This window comes from Colossoma macropomum, unplaced genomic scaffold (assembly GCF_904425465.1).
Source record: "Colossoma macropomum unplaced genomic scaffold, Colossoma_macropomum, whole genome shotgun sequence".
NCBI lineage: Eukaryota > Metazoa > Chordata > Actinopteri > Characiformes > Serrasalmidae > Colossoma > Colossoma macropomum.
In genome coordinates this window covers 662,710-684,250 of record NW_023495456.1, presented here as the reverse complement: position 1 = coordinate 684,250, position 21,541 = coordinate 662,710, and positions in this window count along the sequence as shown.

Here is a 21,541-nt window from a genome sequence, read left to right as displayed (position 1 = left end):
TTCTCTCTGTGCACTGTGCTCTCTGTGTTCTCTGTGCTCTCTGTTCTCTCTGTGCGCTGTGCTCTCTGTGTTCTCTGTGCTCTCTGTTCTCTCTGTGCGCTGTGCTCTCTGTGCTCTCTGTTCTCTCTGTGCGCTGTGCTCTCTCTGCTCTCTGTGCTCTCTGTTCTCTCTGTGCGCTGTGCTCTCTGTGCGCTGTGCTCTCTCTGCTCTCTGTGCTCTCTGTTCTCTCTGTGCTCTCTGTTCTCTCTGTGCTCTCTGTTCTCTCTGTGCGCTGTGCTTTCTGTGTTCTCTGTGCTCTCTGTTCTCTCTGTGCGCTGTGCTCTCTCTGCTCTCTGTGCTCTCTGTTCTCTCTGTGCGCTGTGCTCTCTGTGTTCTCTGTTCTCTCTGTGCGCTGTGCTCTCTGTGTTCTTTGTTCTCTCTGTGCGCTGTGCTCTCTGTTCTCTCTGTGCTCTCTGTGTTCTCTGTTCTCTCTGTGCTCTCTGTGTTCTCTGTTCTCTCTGTGCGCTGTGCTCTCTGTTCTCTGTGCGCTGTGCTCTCTGTTCTCTCTGAGCGCTGTGCTCTCTGTGTTCTCTGTGCGCTGTGCTCTCTGTGTTCTCTGTTCTCTCTGTGCACTGTGCTCTCTGTGCTGTTTTCTCTGTGTTCAGTTCTCTGTGCTCTCTGTGTTCTCTGTGTTCTGTTCTCTGTGCTCTTTGTGTTCTCTGTGCTCTCTGTGTTCTCTGTGCTCTTTGTGTTCTCTGTGCTCTGTTCTCTGTGCTCTATGTGCTCTCTATTCTATCTGTGTTCTCTGTTCTCTGTGTTCTGTTCTGTTCTCTGTGCTCTTTGTGTTCTCTGTGCTGTGTTCTCTGTGCTCTTTGTGTTCTCTGTGCTCTGTTCTCTGTGCTCTATGTGCTCTCTATTCTATCTGTGTTCTCTGTTCTCTGTGTTCTGTTCTCTGTGCTCTTTGTGTTCTCTGTGCTGTGTTCTCTGTGCTCTGTGTTCTCTGTGGTCTCTGTGCTCTGTTCTCTCTGTGTTCTCTGTTCTCTGTGCTGTCTTTGGTGTCTGCTTTTTGTGCTTTTTGTGTTCTCTCTGCTCTCTCTGCGCCCTCTGTGTTCTGACTGGACAGGGTGATTTGGGAGGGCAGTTCTAGCCATAAGCAGCATTATGATCCCGGGGCCACGAGGGTCCTGTCCATACATTTATCCAGGTTGAAAAATGGACCTCAGGGGGTAGAAATGTAGAGCATGGTCTCTTTAAGTATTATTTCATTTTTCAAATGCACTATAAATCTTCAGGTGTATTTTAGGTTCATATAAACATGTTTACATTAACATAAACAGTTTACTTTTTCATTATAATTTGAATTTGCTATAGTAACCCAGTCAGAGACGCAGTGAAAATCTCAGAAGGGTGAAATCTCTCACTAAAAACCGGAACTCTTTTTACGGACGCCTGTTCAGTGATGGTCAAGAACTCTCATAAGCGATTAGCAAAAAAAGGTCCTTGACCGCTCCTCCACTGGATAAATATTTTAATGAAGGGGCTTCATTTTTCATCTGGCGTTTGTTACGGAGCTGCTGTTGAACTGAATGGTGGAATTTCTGCAGCCGCTCTTCGACCCACTTGTGACTCTGCAAAGACTCTCGAGCTTAGAACTCTCTCTCTCTCTCTATCTCTCTCTCTCTCTCTCTCTCTCTCTCTCTCTCTCTTTCTCTCTCTCTCTCTCTCTATCTCTCTCTCTCTCTGATCAGTCCCTCAGTCAGAGTGGTTTGGTGTGAAATGGTTCCGATGTCTTTACAGTGGTGGTGATAGGAACCAGGGTTCGCCATGACTACAACACAAATATAGACATTTTATTTACTATCCAGAACCACCAGTGAACCTACACGAGTCTTCTGAGTTTATATAGAATGTTGATGATGGGAAAATAGTGATAACTATCAAAATAATAACTTTTCTTTAGGGATTACCACCTCAAAGATGCAGACAACACCCTGCATGCATCCCTCCACCATAACTGTGATTTTAAAAATGTACGTTTAAGACCGAAAGCTGCCCAAAACTACTGCAAAATAATTTCTTAGACATCAGGCAGTGTATTCATAAGCTTTTCATGAGCTCTTAGAGGTGGACGTCTGGTTCCTATCACCACCACAGTGAACAATTCTGACTCTAGAACGGAGCGTTTCACACCAAACCACTCTGAATGACTCTGTTTACATATGAAGTGTTTAATTATGTAGACATTTTGAAAAAAAGAGTGGACTTCCCTTTAAAGTGGGCCACATACAATTTTTAGACCCATGTATTTTTTACAGAAAAAAAAACTCTTAAAAGAAAATTTTCAAAATGAAATAGCTTCTATTAACTTTTTATATTTGCCATTATAAATTTGTTTGGTTTTGAAAGACGACAATAGCAGAATTTATGAACATTTCCACATTTGAAGGTATGATTGCTATAAAATAAGGTTTTTCCTTGAATTTTCTATACTGCAAATGTTATTTATCATTAGCCAGAGGTGTGTAGAGTAGCATAAACCCATCGTCCAGTAAAAGAGCTGTTACTACAGTGAAACAATGACTGTAGGTTCATTCAAAGTAGCTTTTCAGAAAACAACTAGAGTAGAAGCAAAAAACTGGTCATCCTCTAGACCTTCATCAGTGGTCACAGGATGCTGCCCACAGGACACTGTTGGCTGGATATTTTTGGTTGGTGGACTATTCTCAGTCCAGCAGCGACACTGAGGTGTTTAAAAACTCCAGCAGCACTGCTGTGTCTGATCCACTCAGACCAGCGCAACACACACTAACACACCACCACCACGTCAGTGTTACTGCAGTGCTGAGAATGATCCACCACCCAAATAGTACCTGCTCTGTGAGGGTCCATGGGGGTCCTGACCACTGAAGAACAGGGTAAAAGGGGGCTAACAAAGTATCAGAGAAACAGATGGACTACAGTCTGTAACTGTAGAACTACAAAGTGCACCTATATAGTAAGTGGAGCTGATAAAATGGACAATGAGCGTAGAAACAAGGCGGTGGTCATAATGTTACGCCTGATTGGTTTGTATATATATATATATATAGCCCAAAAAAGTCTGGTTCCATTGACTTACATTAAAAGAAAAGGATGTTTTTCTTTCTCCTGTAAAGTTACCATTTTGGAGATACAAGGTTTTGTATATATTTGTATATATACCACATAATATGTACCACTCAGTAAAGTACAGGAGTGTTAGCTCATTTTGCTCCAGGCTTACACAAACTTGTATTGACATTTCTTGACATTTGCTTTGGAAAACCAGGAGTACCACATCCTCAAGAATTGATTTTGTGTTGTAAAAGACTTTAATATAACCCTTAAATAAGAGAGTTTAATACAGTTTTAACATTTAAAGTGACGCTTTGGCCAAAATGAAAAATGTAAGCATTGCTACATCTGTGACGTATTAATGCTGCAGCAGTCATTAGTGTCATATTTTCCAGTTTAATGAAAATAAAAACCACTGCTGATGATGCATTTGAAGGTGTAAAAAAACTACAACTGCTTTGGGTTGGACTTTTGAAATAAACTGTTTTGAAATGTTTTTACCTTTCATCTTATTGCAGCCATATGACTATATTAACTGTGCTCAAGCCATCATAACAGTGGAGAGAATGTATTAAGAAGACAACAAGCTGAAAAGCTAGCACGCTAAATATCTCGCCTCAGTTTGGCTTCCGTTCTGTAGTGTGTATACTGTGCTGAATGGAGACAGACTCGTTTTGTTTATGATTTTTAATGATCAAGGTTACGCTAATGCTAGCTTTTTTGTATATTTGAGCCTATAGATTAGTGGCTAGGCTAGCTGTCAAGATTGGTTGACCATTACCAGTGGCTGTATGCTGCATTGGTGTAATGCATGCTGGACATTAATGAACAAAAACATGAAAATGATATAAAATCATGACTTCTATCAAACTGATGAGGCTGAATGGTACAGTGCAGTGCTACAGATCATAACCCAACAAATAACATATTAAACTCTAGTTTTGTCCCCAGTAAGTACATTCCTTAGCTTAGCTTAGTGATACTTAATAATATTATCCCTTAAATATTTAACTTAAAACAAATATTTAAGATGTTTTACAGACAGGGACACAGCCGATCCAGAAGCAGCATCAGCTCGGGCATCCCTAAACCTCAGAGGCGTCTCTGGGGGGTGCTGGGGGTCCGCAGGACTCCACACCGCAGTGCATGTGATTGAAAGGCCTGAGAGAAAGAGGGCAGCTAATTCTTGTGACAGGATTTATTTTTGACCACATTCACACGCACTACCGTCTCCAAGTGGCCTGAAGCAGGACAGTTGCCGTAGCTAACTGATATCCAGCCAGCCAGGGTGCCCAGCTGTGTGCCAACAATGCCCACCAGCTACACAGAGTGACCCACTGCAAATATGCGTGAGTGCATGTCTTTGTGTGATAGAATTCGCTTCGAGCTACAAGATGAGATGTTTTTACATATCAGTAGGTTAACATGAAGCTGAGCTACAACACAGTAAATAAATACAGACAAGGCCTAATAATCTCAGTGAACTAAAAAAACACAATTGTAATTGATTGTTGTTTTTATTTCGTAGAATCATCATGTTTGTTGTATTTAATTTCTGCAAGTGTTGTAGTAATACTGCCCAACAGAACATTGCCCAATCAGGATTGTTTTATCTGTGGTATCTAGGTAGATACAGCTGAGTGAGCTCTCCCATTGGTTAGGACTTCAGGAGCTGGACTGAAGGCCTTACATGCTAAATTAACTACCACCATACGTAGGAAGTGACCAATCATGCTTTGATTTATAAAGGGTGGAACTGTGAGAACAATGTCACTCTAGTTCTTCTAGAAGTTCTAGATATGTCACTAACGTCCAGTTCCGGTTAGTTGTTAGGAATGGAAAACAGCGGCGGCAGCTCTATGTCAGAACTCTTTACTGAAAGAGTCACTGTAACACTGATACAGTGTTACATACAAACTCTGATACATGATAATGTCTGTTACAAACTTCAGACAAAACATATGGAATTACTTTTGCAAGCTTTAATTTAAGCTATTAAATTATATGTTAATGTTATGTTTGTGATTTGTTTTGAACTTAGTTATTGGCACAGGAGTTTTTCCTCATCGGCCAGGAACTGGCTGAAAGACTCTTCACTGTGGTGATGGAGTTTGACTGGTAGCAGAGTGTGACTAGACTGTGAGCTGGGACACTCTTTACTGCAATAATGGAGTTTGACTGGGCCACAAGCTGGGAGACTTTTCACCATAGTAGCAGAGTTTGACAGGGCCATGAGCTGAGTGACTTTGTACCATGACAGCAGTGTTTGACTGGGCCACAATTGGGGACCATACATCATGTAAGCAGTGTTTGACTGGGCCATGTATGGTAACCATACATCATGTAATTGGAGTTTGACTGGGCTGTGAGCTGGGTGACTTTGTACCATGACGGCTGTATTTGACAGGGCCACGACTGGGGACCATATATGATGTAAGCGGGGCTTGACCGGGCCGTGAGCCGGGTGACTTTGTACCATGACAGCAGTGTTTGACTGGGCTGTGAGTGGGGACCATACATCATGTAAGTGGAGTTTGACTGGGCTGTGAGCTGGGTGACTTTGTACCATGACAGCAGTGTTTGACTGGGCCACGATTGGGGACCATACATCATGTAATTGGAGTTTGACTGGGCCGTGAGCTGGGTGACTTTGTACCATGAAAGCAGTATTTGACTGGGCCACAAATGGGAACCATACATCATGTAAGCGGAGTTTGACTGGGCCATGAGCTGAGTGACTTTGTACCATGACAGCAGTGTTTCACTGGGCCATGACTGGGAACCATACATCATGTAAGCAGAGTTTGACTGGGCCATGATCTGGGTGACTTTGTACCATTAAAGCAGTGTTTGACTGGGCCACTATTAGAGACTATACAACATGTAAGCAGAGTTTGACTGGGCCATAAGCTGAGTGACTTTGTACCATGACGGCAGTGTTTGACTGGGCCATGATTGGGGACCATACATCATGTAAGCGGAGTTTGACTGGGCCATAAGCTGAGTGACTTTGTACCATGACGGCAGTGTTTGACTGGGCCATGTATGGTAACCATACATCATGTAATTGGAGTTTGACTGGGCTGTGAGCTGGGTGACTTTGTACCATGATGGCTGTATTTGACAGGGCCACGACTGGGGACCATATATGATGTAAGCGGGGCTTGACCGGGCCGTGAGCCGGGTGACTTTGTACCATGACAGCAGTGTTTGACTGAGCCACCAATGGGGACCATACATCATGTAGGCAGAGTTTGACTGGGCCATAAGCTGGGTGACTTTGTACCATGACGGCAGTGTTTGACTGAGCCACAAGTGAGGATCATACATCATGTAGGCGGGGTTTGACCGGGCCATGAGCTGAGTGACTTTGTACCATGACAGCAGTGTTTGACTGGGCCACGATTTGGGACCATACATCATGTAAGCAGAGTTTGACTGGGCCGTGAGCTGGGTGACTTTGTACCATGAAAGCAGTGTTTGACTGGGCCACAAATGGGAACCATACATCATGTAAGCGGAGTTTGACTGGGCCATAAGCTGAGTGACCTTGTACCATGACAGCAGTGTTTCACTGGGCCACGATTTGGGACCATACATCAAGTGAGTGGAGTTTGACTGGGCCGTGAGCTGAGTGACTAGGTACCATGTAAACAGTGTTTGACTGGGCTGTGAGTGGGGACCATACATCATGTAAACGGAGTTGGCTTGACTAAAATTAATATGAAACTATTTACCAGGGCTTTATATTAGCCAGTTCAAAGGTATCATGTCAAGTTAATTTGCTTTAGTCTGAACTCTTTAGCTCACAGAACAGGCAAACCGAAGTTTCTCAGATGCTTTTTTCTGTTTCTGAAAGACTATCAGTCTGCTGTAAAAAATGTTCTGCTTAAGGGAGCTGTATGACTAACAGCCTGGCAGTTTTGGTGCTGTTGGCAACAGAATGTGATGAAATTATACTCACAAATATACTCAATTCAATACAATGCCCTCCAGAATTAACGGCAACCTCGCTAAAAGATGAGGACTCTCGAGGACTCTGAAGGATCTGGAGAGATTTTGAATGGAGGAACGCTCTAAGATCGTTTTATACGTGTTCTCCCACCAAACACAGCATCGGCACTGTTATCTTGGCAAAAGAAAGGTGTGCTAATACATTTGGCGCATGTTTTTAGGGAGAAATATTCATTATTTATATGGATTTTTCTCCACTGAATAATTTTACCTTGTTGAGAGGCTGGATTTCTCTCATATTTTTATTGTAAGATCAAGCAGATAAACACCAAGGGCATCGTTTTTGCTTGTCTTTACCAAGGCTGCCAGTAATTGATTGTTTGCAGAAATTCTGTTAAAGTTTCACTTTCCTTAGTTACTGTTGCCATGTCCGTCCAACTTTCAGCTCAGGCTACTAGTGATGCATGGCTCAGGGTTTCCTGGAGTCCACTTAGTTTCAACCGAGGCAGCACCAGAGCCATGGATACAAGAATATAGTGAAGATTAAATCATTTGAAATGTAGTTAACACACTTTTCAGAAACGTCACAGATCATATGAGTTACAATACTATGGCTGGATGGCAGGATAACATATAGATTATACCACAGACCATAACAGAAACTGACTGGAGTGGTTTACATCACAAAATTCCAGAGCAGTCACCAATGCAGCCACAGTTTTATGAAAATGAGCCCAACAATTTTTTTTGATCATTTGAACAGTTAAAAGAGTTTCTATAATGTTCTATAAGGTTTATTGCTGCCCTAATATAAAGAATTTTATAATGAACTTCATTTTTTTGTAGCATGAGCTGCATTTGCAAATGCTCAAGGTGAACTGCTGACATCTTAAAGACAAGACAAGACCAGAGTTTGAGGATTGAGTTTCAGCGATTAGGCTAACAGGGTATATATATATATATAATGTCATGAGCACCAGACACTATGTAGTGAGCACTAGTGTAGTGAGCACTAGATACTGTGTGGCCAGCACTAGATGGTATGTGGGGAGCACCAGATACTATGTCTTGAGCACCACATACTATGTAGTTAGCACCAGGTCCTTCACTGTAAAGAAATATACCACGCCCTTTCAGATGCTCCGTCAGGCATCGTACGGTCCTCACTAACACCTTTCACCATTTCTTACTCTAATAATTCTGATTTAGTGCTGACGTTCTCACTGCAGCTGAGGAGTTCTTCCTTCACCTGATGGAGGGAGGGACGTTTAGAGACCACTGTGATTGGCTGAGAGGTGTGTCAATCATAGATTTGTGGTCAATTCTGGAGGCATCGGTAACAGAGTGAACTTTTGACCCACCTATGTTGATGAGGGTGATAATCGTGAGCTCTTACAGGCCTTAAACAACATTTTACACTGCAGTTACATCCCACTGATCTAGACCAGCACACTGCCTTACCCTGTAATTATAAACCTCTGTCTCTCGCCCTACTCTCTCTCTCTCTCTCTCTCTCTCTCTCTCTCTCTCTCTCTCTGTGACTAAAGCTTGCTGAATTTGTGCCCCCCTACAGAGGCAGTATGTGATGAATGCCCAGTGTGGACCCCCACTCAGTAGACCCCCCACTCAGCGTGGTCTTTGCCACATTCATCTGGTCATCCCTTTGTCCCTCCATCCTTCCATTCCTCCCTCCCTCCCTCCCTCCCTCCACCACGGCCACGTCTACTGCCTCGTTTCACGCTAAATTAACTGACTTCACTCGGCCAAACACAGCAAACAGTTTAATGGCTGATAGAAGAGAGAAAGAGAGAAAGAAAAGAGCAGGAGAAAGAGAGAGTGGAGTAAGAGAGAGAACAAGACGAGAGAGAGAGGAGGAAAAGGAGATAGTAGAGGTTTTGAGAAAGTAAAATAAAAAAAGGGAGAGAGGGATGGAGAGAGAAAAGAAAGAAATAGAAGAAATAGCATATCAAGAATAAGAGACAGCGAGAGAGAGAGAGATTGGAGAGAGAAAGAAAGAAAACAATAGAGACAGAAAGAGAGAGGGGTAGAGCAAAGAGAGAGAGCAAAATAAAGAGAGAGAATGGAGAGAGAGAAAAAAGAGAGAAAAAAATGAAGAGCAAGAAAAAGAGAGAAAGGAACAAGAGAATGTAAAGAGAAAGTAGAGAGAGTGAGAAAGAAAATGAAAACAAGAAAGTAAAACAGAAAAAAGAAGAAAGACTGTAGAAAGAAAAAGTGAGAAAAAAGAGAACTGAAAGAGAGAAAAATAAAGAGAGAGGAAAGAGACAGAGAGAGAGAGAGAGAGAGAGAGAGAAAGAAAAAGAGAGACAGAGGAGAGGAAAAAGAGCAAAGAAAGAGAGAGAAAGAGAGAGGAAAAGGGGAGTATAAAAGTGAGAGAGACAGAGAGAGTGTGTGTGTGAGAGAGAGAGAGACAGAGAGAGAGAAAGAGAGAGACAGAGAGAGAGAGAGAAGTAGAGAGAGAGACAGAGAGTGTGTGTGTGTGAGAGAGAGAGAGAGAGAGAGAGAGAGAGGAGAGAAAGAAAGAGAGAAGGGAAAGTTGCCGGAAGAAAAACACGAGGTTGAATCAGAGGCGTCTCGTAAAAATCAAACCCAAAGTGAGGCGGAACTTGAGCAGCGTTTGGTTTCAGATCTTCTCTTTAACAGTGGAATTCTTTCATAACCAGAGACTATTTCGGGAGCAGTGAGCAGCGCGGGGGGAAGAGAGAAGCCACATGCGTGAGAATGGAGGGAAACTGTAAAAGAGAAGTTGAAGTTGTGGTAAATAGTTAGTTCAGCTGTGTGGAGGAGATGTGGAGTGAGCGTTAGCTCCCCCTGTTGGCTGTCAGGCGTAGCTGCATTCAACAACAAGCTAAATAAAAAAAAAATAATAATAAAAAATAAGGCTTAAAATTGTCTGTGTGTGCGTTCATGTTAGGACCTGCTGCACAATCACGCTCTCGACTCCTGAGCTGTCACGCAGCATCGAGCCGCCAGTGCGTTCTGCAGATGTTTATAGGTGAACTGATCTGGAACTCCCACTGTCATCTCTCTGTCTCTCCCTCTCTCTCCCTCTCTCTCTCTGTCTCTCTCTGACAGGTGTTTGGGGTGGATAGAGGTGAACGGGCCTGAGGGGTGTGAGAGAGGAAGAAAGAGCTCAGACTGGTTCCTCACAGCTCCTGAGGGAGAACTGAAGAACTGCAGGCCACACCCAAACAGAGACGGAACTCTGACTGCAGTGGATTAAGATTATACTGCTCCCTTAAAGGGCCGATATCCCTAGATTTTTTTTTTTGTCTAAGGTTAAAAAAAAAAGTCAGAAATCAGATCGTGTCAGTAACTGGTTCAGAGTGTTTACACTTAATAATCCGATAACTGCAGAAAATCAGATTGTGTCAGTAACTGGTTCAGTGTGTTTACACTGAATAATCCGATAACTGCAGAAAATCAGATTGTGTCAGTAACTGGTTGAGCGTGTTTACACTTAATAATCAGATAACTGCAGAAAATCAGATTGTGTCAGTAACTGGTTCAGTGTGTTTACACTTAATAATCTGATGACTGCGGAAAATCTGATTGTGAGTAACTGGTTCAGCGTGTTTACACTTAATAATCTGATAACTGCAGAAAATCAGATTGTGTCAGTAACTGGTTCAGTGTGTTTACACTTAATAATCCAAACACTGCAGAAAATCAGATTGTGTCAGTAGCTGGTTTGGTGTGTTTACACTTAATAATCCAATAACTGTAGAAAATCAGATTGTGTCAGTAACTGGTTCAGCGTGTTTACACTTAATAATCCAAACAGTGCAGAAAATCAGATCGTGTCAGTAAATGGTTTGGTGTGTTTACACTTAATGATCAGATTATTAAGTGTAAACACACTGAACCCGTTGCATAGGGAGCAGCTCTGCCAGCAGAGGCCGTCATGCTGCGCTGCCATGTTTCTACAGCAGCCCAGAGCGGACAATCCAAACTCTGGCTCTAGAGGGCACCTTTCTGGTTTTTATGCTTAAGTGGCATCTTGAATTTGGTGGTGTCGTAGCTCCGGTTGGAAGACGCAGAAAGACGAAGAATCAGTGGAGTTGTTGGTGCTGCTGATCATTCTGTGCTGTGAGAAGTTTCAGAACCCAAAATTTGACAAATGGAGGATCATATTTATTATTTAGCACAAGAAAAAGCGAAAAAGGGTGAATCCTCACTGTCAAAGAAGTGAAAAACTGACAGCAACTGTAGGTTCTACTACATGCTTGGAAAGGGAACGGTGAGGGAGGGGGATTCAGTTGGGTGCAACCTGCAACCTCACCCCTAGATGCCACTATTTCTTACACACTGCCCCTCTGGGCAGTCGTGGGCTGGAGGTTAGGGAACCAGCCTTGCGACCGGAAGGTTGCCGGTTTGATCCCCTGCGCCGACAGTACGTGACTAATGGGTCAAATGTGGAGGTGAAACTTCCCCGTTGTGGGACTAATAAGGGTCATCTAATCTAATCTTAATCGTTAACATTTAAGGCCTTCAGTCCAGCTCCTGAAGTCCTAACCAATGGGAGTGCCCGCTTGGCTTTACCTAGAGAAACAATCCTGATTGGACAGTTTTCCGTTGTGCTTTCCAATAATTTAAATCTTTTGTTCCTAATCAAAACTTAACAATGGAATAAGAGTATTAATACAACACAACGCAAAAATGATTATATTAACCATAAATGAACTAAAATTACAGATATATTTTTATATTTTTTATTTCACAGCCTTCTTGGAAGGCCTTCAAGGCCCTGAGGGTTCCTGACTGGTTTTCCTTCAGCGTGATGGTGCCAAAGGACAGCACTTCTTTCTTTCTTTCCTCTTTTCTTTCTTTCTTTCTTTCTAAGCTCAAGCAAATCAACTTGCGTACCCCATTGAGGGGGCATTCCCCTTCAAGACCATCTGCCTTTGTGCGTCTCCATGAGTAGGGACCGTTAGAGGCTCTGGGCCGATGCCAGAATGCCTGCCGCCATGCCAGTCCATGCCACCCTCAGCCTCTCCTTCCCTCCCTGGATGCATCTGTATGCCAGTCGCGTTGGTTGTGTGTGTGCGGGGGGGCTTTTGAGGGGTAGGGGGTGGCAGTTCCTTTAAGAGTGTGGGAATGAGGGCACACATGCACAGTGCTTGGGCCCCTATTTTCACACATTCCTGAGGAGGGCATATTGAGCTCATTAACGATACTAACTACAATGGCTCTTTGTACTGGCGAATGGGATTTGAGAAGGCGCCAAATTGCCTCAAGTGTCTACTGCGCTGCTTTGTGTGTGTGTGTGTGTGTGTGTGTGTGTGTGTGTGTGTGTGTGAGAGCGGAATGCTGTCGGTGTGATGCTACACAGGCGTGCATTAGCAGGCAGGCCCTCCGACTGTCCCGGTATGATCCTCTGATTCCTCCTCGCTGTCAGTTGCCTCACGTCCGCCTGCGCTGGACTCACTGATGGAAGTGGCTGCTCTACTTAATAAATACGTACACTAACATCTAGTGCGCACTTATTATGAGCTCATCATCAAAGGCTCATAAACAAGCTTTCTTGGGATTTTGTAGCCATACGTGCCGCCCTCCAGCCCCCACCCCCCCCCAAAACTTCCTCTTTTTATCCTTCTCTCTCTCGCTGTATATTTATTTCTTAGTTTCTTTCTCTCTCACTTTCTCTTTTCTCCCTTTTCTCTCACCGTCAGCCTCTCTATCATTCTGTCTTTCTTTTTTCTCTGTCTTTCTCCTTTCTCTCTTTTCTCTTACTGTCAGTCTCTCTATCATCCTCTGTCTTTCTCTCTCTTTCTGTGTTTTCTCTGTCTTTCTCTCTCTATCTTTCTCTTTGTCTCTTTTCTCTTACTATCAGTCTCTCTATCATTCTCTCTCTGTCTTTCTTTCTCTCTCTTTCTCTCATTTTTCTTACTGTCAGTCTCTCTATCATCCTCTGTCTTTCTCTCTCTATCATTCTCTCTCTGTCTTTCTCTCTTTCATTTTTTCCTCCATCGCTATATACTATACATTTCTTTCTTTCTTTCTTTCTTTCTTTCTTTCTTCTTTCACTTTGTCTCTCTTTCTGACTCTTACTAATTCTCTTTCTCTCTTTTCTCTCACTCTATCATCCTCTCTCATTCTGTTTCTCTACATTTCTCTCCCTGTCTCTCTGTGTCTTGCATGTTCCTTCTCTCACTCACTATCTCTCTTTCGGGCTCTCTCTCTCACACTCTATTTAGGTCTCTCTCTCTTCTCACTCTTTCTGACTCACTTTCTCTATCATTCTCTCTTTCAGCCTTTCTCTATCCCTTTGTCTTTTTCTCTCTCACTTCTTTCACTCTCTCTCTCTCTCTCTCTCTCTCTCTCCCTTCCTCCAGGCCTCTTGCTCTCTCTCTCTCTCTCCCAGTCTATCGCCACATATGGCTCTGAGAGAAAGCGTGAAGGGCGAGAGGAAAAGAGGAAAAGAGAGGGAGAAAAAGTGATAGAGAGATATAGAGGGAGGGAGGGAGGGAGGGATTTGTGTCCCAGTCAACAGTCTCTTCCTCCAGCGCCGGGAAGAGAAAGGTTAAAAGGGGCCGTCTTTCAAGCGTTCTTCATCGGCTTGCGCGCCTGCATAATTTATGATCTTGTTACTGTAATCAAAAATTCTTATTTATTTGGAGGGGTTGTTGGGGTGGAGGGTAGAGAGGGGAGGGGAGAGAGAGCGGGAAAAAAAGAATGAAGCAGTACACACGCACACATTTCCCTGCAAGTCTCTCTCTTTTCATGTGAAACGAGATTCCGCTGTGTCGTCCCCTGGGTGGGGGTCCTACAGCGCTCCGGCGCACACACACACACACACACACACACACAAACACACAAACACACAAATACGGCACGTACACAAACTTATTGAAGAGTACAGACGCACATACACATCATGCATATTAAAATTCTCCAACTTTATGATGGATGTACGCTGCCAGTGCGCTGCCTGTCCCCCCGGGTGGGGTCCGACCGCATGCGCACATACATAAACACTGAACTTAATGATTAGTCTTAGTGCAGCGCCGCAGTAGTGAACCGCAATCTACATAGCGAACATACTTTCTCAAACTCGGGCGGCCGACACGTACAGACATGTGAGAGAAGCCTCGCTCACTAATGAGCGAATGAGTGAAGGAGCAAGAGGTGGTGCGATATCACTTAATCACTTCTGATACTGATACTGAAACATTGAGTGTTTTTACATGCACTTAATAATCAGATAACTGCAGAAAATCAGATCATGTCAGTAACTGGTTCAGCGTGTTTACACTGAATAATCTGATACCTGCAGAAAATCAGATCATGTCAGTAACTGGTTCAGAGTGTTTACACTTAATAATCTGATAACTGCAGAAAATCAGATTGTGTCAGTAACTGGTTCAGAGTGTTTACACTTAATAATCTGATAACTGCAGAAAATCAGATTGTGTCAGTAACTGGTTCAGCGTGTTTACACTTTAATAATCTGATACCTGCAGAAAATCAGATTGTGTCAGTAACTGGTTCAGCGTGTTTACACTGAATAATCTGATACCTGCAGAAAATCAGATCATGTCAGTAACTGGTTCAGCGTGTTTACACTTAATAATCTGATACCTGCAGAAAATCAGATCGTGTCAGTAACTGGTTCAGCGTGTTTACACTGAATAATCTGATACCTGCAGAAAATCAGATCATGTCAGTAACTGGTTCAGCGTGTTTACACTTAATAATCTGATACCTGCAGAAAATCAGATCATGTCAGTAACTGGTTCAGAGTGTTTACACTTAATAATCTGATAACTGCAGAAAATCAGATCGTGTCAGTAACTGGTTCAGAGTGTTTACACTTAATAATCTGATAACTGCAGAAAATCAGATCGTGTCAGTAACTGGTTCAGAGTGTTTACACTTAATAATCTGATACTTGCAGAAAATCAGATTGTGTCAGTAACTGGTTCAGTGTGTTTACACTTAATAATCTGATAACTGCAGAAAATCAGATCGTGTCAGTAACTGGTTCAGTGTGTTTACACTTTAATAATCTGATACCTGCAGAAAATCAGATTGTGTCAGTAACTGGTTCAGTGTGTTTACACTTAATAATCAGATAACTGCAGAAAATCAGATTGTGTCAGTAACTGGTTCAGTGTGTTTACACTTAATAATCTGATAACTGCAGAAAATCAGATCGTGTCAGTAACTGGTTCAGTGTGTTTACACTTAATAATCTGATAACTGCAGAAAATCAGACTGTGTCAGTAACTGGTTCCATTGGGCATTTCAAGAATTGAATCCTTTTGTTTCCAACCAAAATATACAAAATAGGTTCTTCACGGGTTCTTTAGTAAAGACAATGGTTCAAAATAGATCCAGGAACACTCAAAGAACCCTTTGCATGATTAAAATGTTCTTTGCATTGTGAAGAACTATTGCAGTAGATGGTCCTATATAGAACCTATTTCAAAAGGGTTCTATATAGCACCAAAAGGTTTCTGCTATGGTTATGATGTCAAGCCTGTAACAATAAAAGAACCCTAACCTTTTGGTGCTATATAAACCCTTTTCAAAATGTTCTATATAGAACTATATACAACACATTTCTCCATCAATCTGAAGATTATTGAAGAATTATGACGCAAACAACCTTTTAAGCATGCACATGGTTCTTTAAGTGTTCACGAATCTATATAGAATTATTGTTTTTACTAAAGAACCCTTGAAGAGCCATTTTTTGAGACTGTATGCCGGGACGCCTTACTATAAAACTGATACATACAAGCTCAAAATACATGATATTGTCTGTTACAAGCTTCAGATAAAAGGTATGGAATTCATAAGCTTTCATTTTTACTAGAACCCAATAGGAAGTCTTAATAGTTACTGTCAGTATATGAGTATCAGACCAGCGATACGTCTAGAACAGTCAACCATTCCCATCATCACTGCACTGAGTCATTCTTCCTCTGTGGCAGTGTTTGGCCGGCTGTGGCCCCCCGGGCTGGTCCTAGCCCTCCACACCAAGTGTGTGGTCACTGGGAACTAGGCTTGACCGGTACTCTGGCCACCACACATCCCTCAAGTGTCTGCTTGCCATCTACTGCGGTCTTCCACTGCGCAGGGCTGTCATTAGAAACTGGAAAGGAAAAGAAGGGCGAGAGAGATTGGGAGAAAGTGAGAGAGAGAGTGAGTGTCAAAGGAAACTCATGCTGTATGGCTTTTACTATACCACCTAACATTGTAGGTGAAGGTATTTGAAGGCATTTAGATAAAAATGGTCCCAATGTTTTGATTTCGGAGGATGATAATGTGTACAGTGTGTTAACATGTGGATGTGTGCGTGAACGTTTCCGCCCAAGCTGCTGCGGTTCAGCTGGGGATGAGCACACGGATGGTCTCAGGCCGCTGGAATCTTGAGTAGCACCTCCATCTAGAAAGCTGGCCAAAGGACCGTTAATATAAGGGGACGGTCATCGCTTCCCGAAACAGCCCTCCCGAGCAGCCGTGACTCCTGACCTTGTCACTCGGCTCAGCAGCGAGCCTGGCAGCCCATCACACGGCCGGCACGTACGCGTGCGCTTTCCTTGTTTACTCGTTTGCTCGGCATCGTGGAATCACAAGCTAATCCACAAATGGCCCCTTTTCAGAACGAGATTAAACCAGGCCGCCAGTTCAAAACAACACAGCTCTTTTGGTCTGGGATTAGACTTTATCCAGATCAGTGAGACGGCCCCTAGGGAACCGCTGTTTGGATACAGGTTATATGAGAGAGATAGCCAGAGAGAGAGAGAGACAGAGAAAAACAACCAAACAGGGTGATACAGTGCACTGTGACAACTGATTTGAGAGAAATAAGAAAATGTGCTAAAAGGCAGTTTAACTAGTTGTATTCAACTCAAATCAATTCTGGGATGAAACAGCACAAAGCAAAATTTGACTTCAGATGAACAAAAGGAACATCCACAAATCGGTAGAGTGAATCAGGGTAATCATCATTGACGAAAACGACTACAACATGTGAGAAAGAGCGTCACTCTGGTCCTTGTGGAGGTTCTAGATACATCACTTACTGTGAATATGAGCCATAGTCTAAGCAGGTTTCAGTTAGTTGTTAGGAATGGAAAACAGCGGCGGCAGCTCTGGTTCTATAGTAAAGACAGTGGTTCTATATAGAACCATGAACACTCATAGAATCATTTGCATTGTGAAATAGTTCTTCAGACTGATGGAGAATGTGTTGTATATGGTTCAATATAGTACCAAAAAGGGTTCTCCTATTATATACAAGCCTGTCACTGGTTCAGTTAATCAGGCTTGTCATCATGAAAACGGCTACAACAGGCCGTTAGATTAAGTACCAAAATAATAAGGAAGTGACAGAGGAATCAACCAATCACACTCTGATTTGCAATTGGTAGAACAGTGAGAAAGAATGGCACTCTAGTCCTTGTGGGGGTTCTAGATACATCACTCACTGTGAATATGAATCAAAACAGTGGCGACAGCTCTGGTTCTTTAGTAAAGACAGTGGTTCTATGTAGAACCATAAACACTCATAGAATCGTTTGCATTGTGAAACTGTTATTCAGACTGATGGAGAATGTGTTGTTTATGGTTTTATATGGCACCAAAAAGGGTTCTTCTATTATATACAAGCTAGACATCATACTTCATGCAGTAAAAAGCAATTTAACTAGTTGTATTCAACTCAAATAAATGGGATGAAACAGCGCAAAGCAAAATTGTGAGTTTAGTTGAACAAAAGCAACATTTAACATTGATTCACACCTCAGAAACACCTCCAATCAGCTTCTGCCCTCGTCCACTCATCGGTAGAGTGAATCAGGCTTATCATCACTGATGAAAACGACTACAACAGGCCTTACGTGTTAGAGTAACCACCAACATAGTAAGGAAGTGACAGAGGAATCAACCAATCACACTTTGATTTACAATTGGTGCAACAGTGAGACAGAACGTCACTCTAGTCCTCGTGGAGGTTCCAGATACGTCACTGACTGTGAATACGAATCGTAGTCTAAGCAGGTTTCAGTTGTTAGGAATTGAAAACAGTGGCGGCGGTTCTACACTCTTAAAAAAGATTGTCCTTCCAGGGTTCTTTTTCTATATAGAACCACGAATGCTCAAAAAATCTTTTGCATGCTCTTCAGACTGATGGAGAATGTGTTGAATATGGTTCTATATAGCACCGAAAAGGGTGCTTCTATTATATACAAGCTTGGCATTGTAAAAAAACACTTCCGATCAGTGTCTGTCCTCGTCCACGCATTGGCAGAGTGAATCAGGATTATCATCACTGATGAAAACAATGATAACAGGTTGTTTTGGCGCCCGAGCCACTAGGGGGCCCCTGTGAGCAATTCCAACAAACTCTGAACAGCAGTCTTGACTCGCAGTGGCAGCTTTACTAACACAGCCACAAAATTAGCTAATTTCAAAATTATCAATAGCTGCACAGACTGATCACCACCCGGCCCTGTACGGTGAATGCCGGTGATTTTTTTGGTTTGACTTGCATTGGCATCACTGGCGTGTAACAGTAACATATGACGTTATCATACTGCAGACGCGATACAGCTGCAGTTTTCAGAGCTGGTTCACATAATTGAGCATCAAGAGTTCAATCCTCATTGGCTAGAAGCTCAGCCGACGGATGGGGCATGAGTCCTGAGCCCCGCGTCCTGGGCGCCGCCTAGAGGCCTGCAGTAGGGTCACTTTAAATTGTCTTATGTTCAACCCAGGTGGCCGAGCTGTGGAGAGGGAACAGTGACGGGGAGGCAGGGCTCGGGACCCCTACTCCCTCGTGGTTCTTCTTTCCCCACTGTCCTCACTGGGCTTCATCCTCACTTGAAGTTCGGGCCCCACCTTCCTGCCGGCTCTCGCAGCCGTCATCTCACAGCTGTGGTTTTAAGAGCCGGTTCACGTAATTGAGCATCAAGAGTTCAATCCTCATGGGCTAGAAGCTCAGCCGACAACCATGTGGAAACAAACTGTGTTGAATAGAGCACCAAAAACAACTAAAATGTTTAATGTTTGTGATTATTATTTTCACATGTGAATTCAAATGTATATTCTTCAAAGAAACGTTAAATCTTATATGTGAACGCTGAGAGAGCTGCCAGCCTACATTGGCTGCTGCTGGTAAAAACATATTTAAAAAAAAAAAAACGCTACATGGTGGAGGGATACATAAAGAGTGTTCTGAGGCAAAAAGAAAAGAAAACTTATTATTTTAGCTTTTCCACTATTTTACCATCGTCAACATTCCATATTGTGTCACGCGCCCGTCCCTCGTGTCTCTCATGGCCGTCATCAGGGCCTGAACTCCTTGCGGGGAAAGGAGAACTGAGAGGGGCCTGCAGTAGGGTCACTTTACATCGTCTTATGTTCAACCCAGGTGGCTGAGCTGTGGAGAGGGAACAGTGATGGGGAGGCAGGGCTCGGGACCCCCACTCCCTCGTGGTTCTTCTTTCCCCACTGTCCTCCGCTGGGCTTCATCCTCACTTGAAGTTCGGGCCCCACCTTCCTGCCGGCTCTCGCAGCCGTCATCGGGGCCCAGGGAACAGAAGCATGCCACACATATAAAACTCAGAAGACTCGTGTAGGTTCACTGGTGGTTCTGGATAGTAAATAAAATGTCTATATTTGTGTTGTAGTCATGGCGACCCCTGGTTCCTATCTCCACCACTGTAAAGACATCTGAACCATTTCACACCAAACCACTCTGAATCACTCTGTTTACATCTCACACACTGGATTCTGCAGAGATTCTGGGTTCCACCTTACTTGCGTAAAATATTCTATAACCTATAAAATCATTCAAACATTTGTGTAAAGGGGCCTAAAACATGATCCCTTCTGTGTCAAACCTTAAATATCCAGGAGATGGAGACGCCTTTAGTGTAGCTCACAACATATCCGAGCATAATCTACTGTTGTGCTAATTTAGCCATTACCAAATTACTACTTGATGTGTTACGGTAAAAACCATCACTCACGCTGTGGTTGTGCTACAACTGTTTGTACTGGGGAGACATTTTCCAAACACTTATGAATCCCTGTTTGATTCCTCATTTTCTGATCACACCCTTTGTGGCTTTGATTCACTAGTTAAAATAACATCCCTTAGGAATGAGGGCCGATTCCACAGCAGTGGTTCTATGACACATAACCAAGTCACTGCGTTTATGAGCTGACCAGTAACCAACAGTATATGACATCTATGCCAAAAAATGACATTAATACTGCAGTTGCAGGCAAAAGTGTGGTCAAATTTTATGGTTTTATGAGGTGAAAATAACATTTCTGCACATTTAAATGCAGTATTACTGTGTATTTGCTACATTTAGAATATTGGTGGAAAAAAATTAAAACAATATGTAATAAAAATTCAAAAACATTAGCAGAAAAAATGGCATATTTAAGTGTGTTCCCTGTAGAGGATGTGTTAACTTATTTTCACTTAGAAAATCCACAACAACATGTAATTTGATGTGTGTTCAGCTGAATGACAGTGGACAGAAGAACAATCAGCAGAAGAACGATGGCAGATTCATTACTCACGTACAGTCAAAACAGAGTTGAGCACTTTTGTTCACAAGGAAATGATGTAAAATGATCTCATTAATCTCGTAAAAATATATTAGAAGATTACTGTAAAGGTCTACATCACTGAAGGGTTAACTGAAGTGTTTTTGCATCGTGGTTTATTGGCTGAACTGATGTCTTGTGGATATTTGTTACTGAGCATATTAAGGCTCTGGGCCTCACAAATTTTAATTGGAAACCACTGGACTACTTTAATAAGGGAATCGTAGAATACAGGCCCGATAGCAACTGCTGGAAATTAAATAAATAAATAATTTAATTAAATAAAGATAGAAAATCTGCATATTCATCTAGCTCAGAGCACAAAAGTTTGCACTTGTGAGAAATTTGGCTCTGTTCATTGTGTAAAAAATGAGAAGGAACAGTGCACTTTGCTATTATAATAACTAATAAAAAAGTGTTTCTTTTTTTCTCCATCCATCTCAGGCTTGTGCGGCAATCAGCATCATCAAGCACAACGACAGACACAGCAAGTGATTTTCTGCCGGTTTGTCCTGAGTAATCCACTGGACAATAATCCACTCTCCTAATATTGTAATCTGTGAATATTTCTTCTATAATCTTGTATAACCAGAAATAAAACAGGCTTCATGGAGATGAGAGTCCTCGAGTACCTTCAGTAAAAACATCTATGGTTGCTATACAACCTGAAAGAACCTTACAAGGGCTCCCGTGTGGTGCAGCCGTCTAAGCCAGGGATCGCCAACATGCAGCTCCGGAGCAACAAGTGGCTCGTTTACTGCCCTGTTGCTCCACAGCTGAATTAGATTAGTAGGTAAAAATAAAATAATCCTCCTTTACAGTAAAATAAAGCTCTGCTGATCGTTCAACACAGTTTAACAATAAATGATCTTAAACTCTGGAGTTAATGTAGAACTGCTAATAGATCTTTCCCACAGTCACT